The sequence below is a fragment of the Glycine max genome, chromosome 1 (assembly GCF_000004515.6).
Source record: "Glycine max cultivar Williams 82 chromosome 1, Glycine_max_v4.0, whole genome shotgun sequence".
Taxonomy (NCBI): Eukaryota; Viridiplantae; Streptophyta; class Magnoliopsida; order Fabales; family Fabaceae; genus Glycine; species Glycine max.
The window spans coordinates 27335252-27344249 of NC_016088.4; positions in this window are offsets into that span (position 1 = coordinate 27335252).

Here is an 8998-nt window from a genome sequence, read left to right on the forward strand (position 1 = left end):
ACCAAATTTATTTTACTAGTTTTAGACCCACAATAAGTGCCTCGTACTCAACCTAATTGTATGAGGCCTTGAAATTGAGCTTGAGGGCTTGCTCTAGAGTGACATTGTGAGGGCCTTCGAGGATGATTCCCGCCCCACTCCCCTTCACGTTGGACACACCATCAATGTAAAGGCTCCACTAGTCTGGGGTGGTTTGGTCGTTCCCAATGAATTCTGCCAAGAGGTCTGCCACGAACTGTGTCTTGATGGGGCCACAGTGTTTGTACTGGAGATCAAACTCTGAAAGTTCTACAGACCATGTCACCTCTTCTTTGCCAGTTTAGGCTTTCGCAATACTTGTTTGGTGGGGTAGTTCGTCTTGACTGCCACCTGGTGACACTGAAAGTATGGCTTGCGATGTTGGGCCGAGGTGATGAGTACTAGCACCACCTTCTTCATCATTTGGTAGCGCTTCTTAGCGTCATGGAGTATGCAGCTGGTGAAGTAAATGGGAAGTTGGTGTTTCTCTTCCTCTTATGCGATGGCAAAGCTAACAGCTTCGTCAGCTATTGAGAGATATAGGAGTAAGGGTACTCCTAGACTGGGTCGACTCAGGACTGGTTTGTGGCAATGGTCTTCTTGAAATTCAGGAAGGCTTGTTCGCAGGTCTCGTCCCATATGAATGCCTAAGTTTTCTTGAGCAGTTTGTAGAATGGCTTCGCCTTCTCGGCAAGCTTTGGGAGAAACTTGGACAGGGATGCTAGTCTACTGTTCAACTTTTGGACTTCTTGGACGTTGGTAGGGTTGTGCATCTCCAATATGGTTGTGCATTTGTCAGGGTTGGTTTCTATTCCCCGATGCATGATCATGAATCCCAGGAACTTACCTCCGTCGACCCTGAAAGTGCATTTTTTTGGGTTGAGGTGCATGTCGTATTTGTGGAGTTCTCTGAAGACTTCTTTAGGTCTGCAATGTGTTAGGCTATGCTTTGAGACTTGACAACCATGTTTGGTATGTTTTGTCCGATGTGCAATTTTAAAATCTGATCCATCAATCTCTGGTATGTAGCGTCTGCATTTTTTAGGCCAAAGGGCATGACCTTGTAGCAAAAGTTGGCATATTTAGTGATGAATGCCATTTTCTCCTCATCTGGAGCGTGCATCTGAATCTGGTTGTATCTAGAGTAGGCATCCAGGAAGCTTAGTACTTGGAACTCAAACGCTCCATTGACTAGCTTGCCAATGTTGGGCAAAGGGTATGCATTCTTGGGGCATGCCCTATTCAGATCGGTGTAGTCGGTGCATATTTTCCATTTGCCATTAGCCTTTTCGACCATGACGATGTTGGTGAGCTAGGTAGAGTACCTGACTTCTCTGATGAAGTTGGCTTTGAGGAGCTTGTCCACTTCTTCTTTGATCGCTTTGCGTCATTCTTCTCCCATCTTCTTTTTCTTTTGTGATACTGGTTTCGCCTAGGGACAAATGGCAAGCTTGTGGCAGATAATGCTAGGGTGGATTCCCGGCATGTTAGATGGTTGTCAAGCAAATAGGTCTGTGTTCCTATGTAAGACATCAACTATGCGTCTGTGCTCATGGCTGGTGAGGTCCCTGTTGAGCTACATGCACTACCCGAGTTTGGGTCCGAGTTGTAGCTTGACGAGTTCTTCAGTAGGCTTTGGGCCTCTATCAGAAGTGTCGTTGCACGAATCTACATTGAATATGTTGTCTAGGCTTTCTTGGTAGACTGTCAGGGCTCAGACTGGAGACCCTTCGTCCACACTCATGATTTGAGTGGTACCATCTGCTGTGGGGTAAAGCTTGGCAGGCTCCCTGGTGGGAGGATAGAGTGCCACTTTCAAGCTTTCCGCGTAGCACTGTTGTGCGTGCTTTTGATCTGCCTTGACAGTCATGATCTCTCCCATCAAGGTGGAGAACTTCATCTTTAGATGTTCTATGGAGACGATGGCTCCAAGCTCGTTGAGTGTTTTCCTGTCAATCAAAGCAAAATAAAAAGTATTTGCATTGAGTATCGACGGTTGTCGCAACGTGCCCTTCGCGGGCGAGCGAGGGCGAGGCTCACGGGTGCGCTTCCCAAAGGAGGAAAGATGCGCGGAGTCGCCACCAACGTTTATTTGTGGAAAATGTCGGAAAAACCGAAGGAAACCGGTCAAAATAAAAATTCTAAGTTCGGGAGTTGTATTTACGCTTGAGGAAGGTATTAGCACCTCTCACGTTTGTCTCAAAGGACAACAACCTATTTTTTAGAATTGTGGAAATTGTGTTACCTTAACTTTTATTTCTTTTTATTTTTTGAGGTCGACAATAGCGGGGCTTTTGCTCCTACGTACCCTCCATCGAAGAGGAAATCAGACCTACGTAGTTCTTTCTTATACGTGAATCAAGTGATTCTTTTTACTTGAAGGGTGATCATTTTAAGGCGTTGGACCTTAAAAATGATCCTTTTTACTTGGTAAGAAACTGAAATGATAAACTTTCAAAAACCTATTTTTGTAGACGAGCTTGACTAGGCGAGTTTGATTTTAGCCTTAGTTTCACTTTAGTTATTAGTCAATTCAATTAAGAATGAGAAATCCCAAAGAGAAAACGTCCGATTGATTTTACGCTTTACTTTACTAAAAGGTATTTTTTTTATTATTATATTATTATTTTACCCCTTTTTTGATTTCCAACGTGGTTACGGCACGACCGAACGGTCGGAATTCATTTTAATCGAAATTAACGGATGATACAATTCAAACGATCGGTGGAAATTTATTTTATTTTTAGATTGAGCGAGAAATGACTTAAATAAATGGCTTAAGCACGTCAAAAGGGGGTATAAAAAGCAAATGAAAATGAGAATAAAAATACATGAAACAAAATGTGGACCACCACGGGTACATAGAATGAATTGAAAAGCTCGGTTTGAGTTACTTACCCGTTGAAGACTGAAGAAAACGAAGAACGAACGATGAATGTTGAAGAACGATCGAGAATCTTCGCGTAATTGCTCACGGAAACGTTACGGAAGCGCTTCGGCTTGGATTTTCTTCACGGAAATAATTTTCCTCAGTAATTTCGAGCAAGGGAGAAATGCCAAGAAGGCTGAACCCTTTTCTTCTTCACTTCTCCCCCTATTTATAGCAAAATAGGGGAGAAGCTTGTCACCCAGCTCGCCCAGGCGAGCTCAGCTCGCCCAGGTGAGCAATGTTGCTTCCTCCAGAAGCAACAGCCTTCTGGAGGAAGGATTTGGAAGGCCCAAGTGGGCCAGATTGCTATTTGTACCCCCCTTTTTACTAAATGCACCCCCTTCTATTTTTTTGTAATTCTTTTTTCCGTAACGTTACGAAACTTTACGAATTTCATAACGATACTTATTTTCCTTCCGCAAGGTTACGAGTCCTTACAGATTATGTATTTACTCTTTTTTTGCTTTCGAAGAAGTTACGAAAACTCACGGATTGCGAAAAATACCTCCTTTCGATTTCCGTCACATCACGGAATTTTCACGGATTGCGTAAGCCTGCTACCTTTTGATTTTCGGCATGTCTCGGGACTTCATTTATTGTGCAACAAAGGACGCCAAGTATCTCAAAGCGGCTAACCAAAGGTTGCATGTCATCAAGTAATAATCCCCGGACAAAATTAGGGTATGACAATTGCCCCTCTTTACTTACCTCTTATCGGAGATAAGAGGAAAGCAAAGATAGGACATAGATTTCGTCCGTCCTGCCCTTTCTGTGATGACGACTCTCATCTCTACTGCTTCTTTTTTCTTTTGCACAAAACAAAATACAAACAACAACAAGAACGACGAATATAATATACATATACACATATACACATATTTGGCGAAGGAACCGATCCGGAAAACAACAGAATAACGTGTTTCCCAGTCACCAGAGACTCCGCGCTTGATAATGGAGGGCACATGAACAGCGCTAGGCAATGACATTCATGGGGCTCCGAAAAAGATGGAGAATGGAGGATTGCCTTGAGGGTCCGCACTTAGGCAATCATGAAACACAACTCCAAACTCGAAAGTGGAGGACACATGAACGAAAACGCAATAACATTCATGGGGCTCCGAAAAAGGGTGAGAATGGAGGATTGCCTTGAGGGTCCTCACTTAGGCAATCATGAAACACAACTCCAAACTCGAAAATGGACGACACATGAACAGCGCTAGGCAATAACATTCATGGGGCTCCGAAAAAGGGTGAGAATGGAGGATTGCCTTGAGGGTCCTCACTTAGGCAATCATGAAACACAGCTCCAAACTCGAAAATGGAGGACACATGAACAGCCCTAGGCAATAACATTCATGGGGCTCCGAAAAAGGGTGAGAATGGAGGATTGCCTTGAGGGTCCTCACTTAGGCAATCATGAAACACAGCTCCAAACTCGAAAATGGACGACACATGAACAGCGCTAGGCAATAACATTCGTGGGGCTCCGAAAAAGGGTGAGAATGGAGGATTGCCTTGAGGGTCCTCACTTAGGCAATCATGAAACACAGCTCCAAACTTGAAAGTGGAGGACACATGAACAGCGCTAGGCAATAACATTCATGGGGCTCCGAAAAAGGGTGGTTGGCGGGACCGAACGGTCCACCGGGTTTTTCCACCTGAAAGGCAAACATGCTTTTTGTAAAGAAAAATAAATCATTCGCGAGAGCACCATATCTTAGAGAAACAATATACTTGTGCCACGGGTAATTTTCCTTGTAACCGAGAATGAAGGGCAGGACGTCAACTTTTAGCTTTCAAATGAACATGCAGGGGAAACATCGGGCTAAGCTGAAAATAAATCACTCATAGTGTATAAAACTCAGAAGGCAAGTGTTTTATCCTATTCCCAAACCATAACTGCACCATGACATTATTTTGCACACGACTTCCTATCGAATCAAAGATCAAACGTACGATCACGGACCAATAGGATTTTCTCGAGGGTGGCTTTTTTGGAGAGGAAGCTGGGTGTTTCGGTCTTTTCCTCTTTGTTTATGTGGGGTGGGATATTGCCAGTCGAGAATGATTCTGAGTGGCAATCTGGCTTGAAGAATTTCTGTCCTCTTTCTTTCATTGATCGAGAATTGCTTCTTTTCCCTTTTCACTTCTTTTTTATCTTTGATCGGGAATCCTTCTTTCCTTTCTTCTGTTCTTTTCTTTATTTTCATCTCTTTTTTCCTTTTTTCTTTCTTTCCATTTCTTCCTTTTCTTTCTCTTCACTTTTCCTTCCCCATCCCTTTCTTTGGGAAATCGGGTTTTAGCATTCTATTCGCTCTCCCTTGAGGAGATTTCGCTGTCCTTTGCTTCGGGGGAAAGGAGGAGGATTCTTTTGATAGGCCAAGGTTCAAAAAAGTCCAAGGTTTTTTTTCAATGGGGTCTTTTATCGTGGGAACCCAATCTTGATATCTGGGGCAAAACAAATTTGGGTGTCAAGGTGTCGGTCTTGGGCCGAACTTCCACATTATTCCATAAGGCACGCGTGACAATGATGATTTGAAAACAACGTGCAAAATTAGTCATGGCTACAGCCAGGTGGGCACTCAAGCATCCCTTTTATGGCATTGTGATACTACGGTTGGGAATTTACACAGACAGACCCAACGTTTCCAAGTTATGTTCTTTCATCAGTTCAATGAATTCATCCATCCTTATCTTGGTTCATTTCGGAAAATAAACTCTTAGCATCAGTCCCTTGTTTCCAGAAGATACGTTTGCTCTTTACGAATGATTTATACTTCTTAACTATAACATGTCGATCTTCGCGGTCATTCTTTCTTTTTCCTTTTTGTTTCATTTTTATATATTCACAAAAATATACACCTGTGGTCCTTTATGAGGAAAATTTTTCTTTGTACATCTATATTCTTACACATGACAAACCTTTTCTGTACACGCATTAGAACTCTTCTCTTTACATCACACGGTCTATATACAAACCCTATTTACATTTAAAGATTTTTCATTTTTCCCAACACACACTTATAGTTCACACAAAAGTCTCTTCATATACACTCGTTGCTCACACACACAAGAATTCCTTTCCACGCATCATTTACACACAAAGACCTTCTATACACATTTTCCTTTTACAAACATGTATAGATAAAAACCTTTTTCTTTTCTTTATGAACATGACTTTTATTCACAACGCTTCTTTCTTTTTATTAGGATTTTTGGTTCATTTTATTTTTTAGGACGACATTCCTAAATGAAAAACTCTACACGGTTCCGAAATTTCAACAAACACTATTGACAACAATGAAACAAGTACCGACGTAACAACTCAAATGATATGTATGTACAAAACAAAAGTCAAAACATGAAACAAACGTTAGTCCCTTAGTCAAACAAAAAATAAGATGATATGTAACAGAAAAAAACAAATGGAAACAAAAAGAAACATGGATCAAGGGATCTCCCAATCATGTGGCCCCGCTTCCTCCTAAGAAATCAAGTAAATCGGTCATCTCCTCGTCCTCGTGGGCCTCATCTGCCTCGTCGGGAGCCTCTGTTGGTGCCTCTCCTGCCTGGGCCTCAGGCCAATCTCCAGGCCATGTGACCTCTGCCCTGAACTAGTCCGGAGTAGGGCACGGAAAAGAAGTAAAGCCTTGGCTCTGCAGGCTGAGACTCATCTGATAAAGACAATCATGGGTCTGTACATGTGCCCGGTGGTTGGCCGCCTGCTGGCGAACCAAATGCCGCAAATACTGCTCCGTATCAAACGATCCAGCTGGACCGGCCTGATGAGGTGGCGGCGCGTCTACGGCCTGCGGAGCATCCCCCTGGGCCTGTCTCTGCGTGCAATACTTCTCAATAAAAGCTCGGGTGATGGACGGCCGAATCACCTTGCTAGGTGCGACAGGGACTCCGAACGACTGGCAGAGTCCTGTGATCAAGGCGGGAAAACCCAGGGCCCTGTTGGACTTATCCGGGTCCAGAGGGTGCCTGGTAGGCGCCATACCTGCAAATATATAGATGGCATCAGCGATTAACTGAGCCACGTGAATGCTCATCCGTGTCAGGATGGCGTACACCAGCTGACACTTCGGCAGGGGGAGATCGGAATTATGATCGCTGGGCTTGATGTTGCTGAGCAGCAAAGTCATCCAGATCTGAGTCAGGGTGGTCATGTTGATGCGCATGATCCGCACCCGTCTCCCGGCAGCAGTCCGGGCAAAATCCTGCCCCGGTATACATAGCAACTGGGCGATGGCCTCCTCGTCGAACCCATCGGACCAGTTCCTCCTCTGGCAATACTCGCACTCCTGGCCCTCTTCCAGCACTAAAGGATATCCCAGGAGCTGGTCGATAGCATCTACATCAAACGGGATCCACTGACCCCTTACCCAAGACCTCATATCTCGCACGCCTTCCTCCGTAGGCCAAGCATTGGCATAAAATTCGAGGACTATGTCTGGATCGAACTTGGCCATGGGGGTGACTAGTGATGCCCACCGCCGACGAACTATCTCTTCCTGGAAATCGGTATACTCATCGTCCCTGAGCTGGACGCGTCGCTCCTGGAGAAATGACCATCCCTTGATGGCCTCGAAGCGCTGCTGGTGTTCAGCGCTCCTAAAGCGATGACTGTCATACTCGGGAGCGGAACTGGTTCCTTCGGCCGCTTTATCCTTCTTGGATCTCTTTGAGGCAAGTTTCCTCGGGGCCATCTCCTGCAAGAACGAACATTTGGAAGTTAGTTTTACAAGATAATGCTTATATTAACGCAAATATGTCGTGCTAGCCCCTCTGATTTAGACCAAACCCATGTAATCCATTTATGCACACGTGTATGTGTAGAAAATATCCTATTACTCATGTCAACATGCAAGAACATCCAACATATTCTAACTGCCATACACCTATATACATTCTGAAAAGAAAACACACTTTCATGCTTAAAGTGTTGCGTCAAACTTTACACCTAATTTATATCCTAGACATTTACTATTTACAAACTACCTTCATATGTTTGAAATATATATCAAAAATTTTTATTGTTTCATTCACATTTATTCATATTGGCAAGCTATTTACATTATGCACACACTTGTATTCAAAAGGGAATTCTGTGCTATCATACATTCATTTAGGAAGACAATCATTCACACTTTACTAGGAATTTCATGCTCTTTATATTTACCTATGTATACACACTATTGCAAGGCTTTTTCCACGCTACCTCTATGTAAAGTATTAAACATGGGGCAGCCCAAACTTGAGCAAAAACTCTCGCAAGCAAGTCCTAATTTTCATGTTTTTCTAATTCTAAAACCAAATTTTGGATTCCTAGCCATAAGCATGTTTCCTTGCATTGGAGCTACAAGTTTGGGTTCCTAAGCTTGGGATTGCATTTGGGCATCTATTTTGACTTTCCTATGCTGTCTCTACATATAAGAAACAGTCCCACTCTCCCAATTTTACAAAATCATATTCATACATCATTGGGGCGTTTCACCGAGCACTTGGTGAGCGCACGTTTGGACATAAATTGCAAGAGGATGGGGACAATGTGGCATGCCCCATTGCTTCAGAATACAGCATAGGCCTAAGGCCTTCTCATTCAAATCCTCAATTCAAGAAAACAAGCATAAAAACAAACCAAAACTACCCCACAAATACAAGCACATTCTCACAATTTGGAGCACCAAAAGATGAAGAAAATATATCAATGGGAAGCTAAAAACACCAAGGATTGAATACTTACTTGTTGGAGTGAATTATAACACCAAAAATGAAAGTAAAAGGCAACCAAAAGTGGCTTGAGGGAGCAAGAACCGCAAGCCTTCGTGTTCTCTCTTTTGAATGAGGAGGGGGGGGGGGGGGAGTTTTTGGATGCAAAAACGTTCCCCTCCCTCGTTTTTATATTTTGAATGCAGGGGTTGCTCGCCCAGGCGAGCTAACCTGCTATTTTTTTTTTTGAGGGGAACATTAACCATGTCCCCTCCTTCCTCATAGGTTAGCGTTGGCCCACTTGAACCTACTTAAATTAGAATTAGGTGTCGATTA